Here is a 3,181-nt window from a genome sequence, read left to right as displayed (position 1 = left end):
TTCTCTCTCTCTCTCTCTTTCCCCCCTCCTCCCCCCCCCTCCCCATTACTGGCGGTTGGGTTGGTAGCGCGGGAGCGCGCGCTAGCGGGGAGGGCGTGGAGCGCGCGCTGACTGCGAGCGTGGAGGGGGGGGGAGTGGGAGGGGGGGGAGGGGCGGCATTGACAGCGAGCGCCGTGTCCGTAGCGCTGCCTCAGCCCGAGCGGCTCTCCCCCCGCGCGCCCCCCCTCCCTTCCCGGCATGCCCCAGGGCAGCGGGGCTGGCTCTAACGAATTTGAATGAAGAGCCCTGCTCTTTCGGCGCCATTTTCGAGTGATGCCCGATCGCATCGCTGCCGCGGGGGAGCCGTGGTCCGCGGGGCCGCCCGCCGCCGCGCTGGCTGCCGCCAAAAGTCACCTCCCTCTCCCTCTGCTCTCCCCCTCACCCCTCCCGCCCCCCCTCCTCTCCCTCTCGCCGCTGCTACCACCGCCGTGCTTCGGAGCGGGTGCCGCCACCGGCATAGGCGGTAAGAGCCGGAGGGACCGGGTGCGGCTGGGGCAGAGGGAATCGGGTGGGCCGGCGGGGGAAACCCGTCTTCGGAAAACGGGGGGCGACCTGTACCCCGTCTCAGCCCGCCACTGGGAAAAGTCGCTTCAGGAGGCCGTCGGGCAGCGGGCGGGAGGCTCCCGGAGGCGGTGGCAGGTCTCGCCGCTGGCTCCTGGGCGGATCTGTCACTCGTTTCCCTCAGCCTCAGAGGGTGGGAGCGGCTGCCTCCTCCGGCAGGTAACCCCGCTTTCTCGGAGCGGCGGCGGGCAGCATCTTGCCGGGGCGGGGATCCCGGGAGCCCCGCTTCCCACCCCCGGCGGCTGGCCCCGGGGGAGAGCGGCGCGGAGGCGGGCGGGGGGAGCTCGGAGCGGGCGGGAGGCGCGGGACAGCCGGAGCGGAGGGTCGCGCCGCGGTCCCGGTGTGCGCCCCGCTCTCCCGTGACATGACATGACAGGCTTTCCTCTGATCTTCCCCCCCGCTTCTTACCACCCTCCCCCGCGGATCCCTCCCTCCCGCCTTCTCCCCCGCCTCTCCGCTGTGGAAATTTCGGGGCAGCGCTCGGGACACGGCGGCTCCTGCTTCCCGGCTCTGCAGCAGCAGTCAGGATGACTTCCCCACTTACATGCACATCTCCCTTCCTCGCCCCCCCCCTCCCCCCCTCCGCCTCCTCCTTCCTCTCTCCCCGTGTTTTCGTAACCCGGATTAATGCCCCTTCGCTCTTTCTCTTCCCCCTCCCTTCTTCCCCCCCCCCCCCCCCCCCAAAAAAAAAAAGAGGACAACCTTCGCTTTTTTTCTCCGTTTCTCCGCTTGTTTTCTTTCCATGTTAGCAGATTAACTTCTCCGTTCAAGCGCTTTCTCCACCTCCCACTTAAGCGCTTAATTTCCCGTGTCACGATATCGGAGCCGCCTTTAGCAGAAACCTGGGTGACGGTTATGCTGCCACATGCTATCACACTTATCATCTCTGTCCCTTTGGGTATTAACGCAGGACCAAAGTGCTGTACAGCGTGTATTGCACAGGGCTATTTTTTTTTCCTTCTCGGCGTTAAAACGCGAGTTTCCTTCCTGAACTGGGGGGGGGGGGGGGGGAGGTGGTGGTGGTGTGGTGGTGGTGGCGGAGTATAATCCGAGGCCATTTGAATCGTGCCAGCTATTTGTAGGTGTTTTTCCTCTCCTCCCACACACCCCAAAACCGAGTAAATACCCTCCCCATAGATAGCCCAGCCTAATACTGTGATCAGAGCTGGCCATTCACCTCCTCTTCTCCGCCTACAAAATTCTCTGTCTCTGTCACCCGGGTCGCTATTTGTCATTGGCTTAGCTATTTTTTGGTGGCTGTTTCTATGTCATTTCTCGGTGGCCAGCAGCTCTCGTTCTCTCGTAGCTGTGTGAGCGCGATCGTGCTTATTGTGATAGGCGCCGAAATCGCTCTCGCAGTCGATCCGCTGAGCGATTCCCCCTCCGCGCGCACACACACACACACACACACACACACACACACACACACACACAATATGTGACACGGTGCCTTTTCCTCCACGACGCCGTTTAACCCTCTCGGGGCTGGGTTTGCCGTGGGCGCTCGCGTTTCGGAGTTGCGCACATAGACACACACAAGGCATCTTTTTGTGGCAGTTCCTCGGTGGGAGCGCAGGCAGGGGAGGAATAGCACCGTGCAGCGGGGTAGGCAGCTCGATAGCAGCGCAAGCAAGCTCAGGCGCTGGCAGGCCAGCAGGCTCCTTCCCAGCTACAATTTCTAGCGTTACTTTTTATTCCTCTTCCTACTTCCCTCTTCACTTTCGGCCGCCCGACCGTTGTTTGGGTTTGGGGTTGTGTTTTTTTTTTCTTTTTGGTTTTTTTGTTCTGTTAGGTGTTTGAGGTTTTTATATATTATTTTTTTCCTGAGGCAGGAAGGCGTATGGATATTTTCCCCGATGCCCTGTGATCGGTGGGCGCTCGGGGCTGCCGTCGAGCTGGCGGGCGCGCAGGATGCGCAGCGAAGGCAGCATCGGGCCCCCGTTAAGGCGCCTGTTCAGCAGAGACTGGACCGGCTGCTGCCCCTCCTGGTTGCCTGCGGGGCCGGGAGGTTGGACCGGGTCACAGCCTTTCCCCGCTCCTCTCCCCACCCCCCCCCTCCCCGCCACCACCACCCCCCCCACTTCCCCCCACCCCCCCACCCCCCCCCCGCACATCCCTCAGCGGCGTTCAAAGCCAGAACCGGCCGCCTTTGCGCTTAGCACCCTCGCCACCGAAAATAACGAGTTAACCGAAGAACGTAGGAGGGACGTAGAGAAGAGTTGGGGTGCAGAAGTGCTGTACAAAAGATTTCTGTGTACACGGCTGAGAGCGTGTAGTCTTAAAGTGAAATGCAAACTTAGCGTTTCCAGCATGGCAACTGGGTTGTGATTCAAGGTATTTTCTGTGTAACGCAGAAATACAATAGTTCAAGGAGGTTTTTCTGCCTCGAATCCTTAGTTCCCTTGGATTCTTTTAATCCAGCACACAAATGACACTTTTTCATTCCTTTTTTCCTGGGAATAGCTGCTTTGTTTTTCCCGCAATTTATACCTTTATGCCCTGGTAGATAGAAAATTTAGTTTAGTCTCTGAAATTGCGATGCTACTAAGATCCTATTAAAATTTAGCACTCGTTTCTTTAG

The 3,181-nt window shown here is 60.0% G+C and overlaps 1 long non-coding RNA gene across 1 annotated transcript in view; it reads left to right on the top strand.

The window, feature by feature from the left end:
- Positions 1 to 3,181, top strand: part of LOC311197318 — a 57,291-nt gene that overhangs the window by 49,649 nt on the left and 4,461 nt on the right. The window lies entirely within an intron of this gene.

The sequence above is a fragment of the Gallinula chloropus genome (genome assembly GCF_964237585.1).
Source record: "Gallinula chloropus genome assembly, chromosome: 1".
Classification (NCBI taxonomy): domain Eukaryota; kingdom Metazoa; phylum Chordata; class Aves; order Gruiformes; family Rallidae; genus Gallinula; species Gallinula chloropus.
This window is presented reverse-complemented; position numbering and strand designations above follow the sequence as displayed.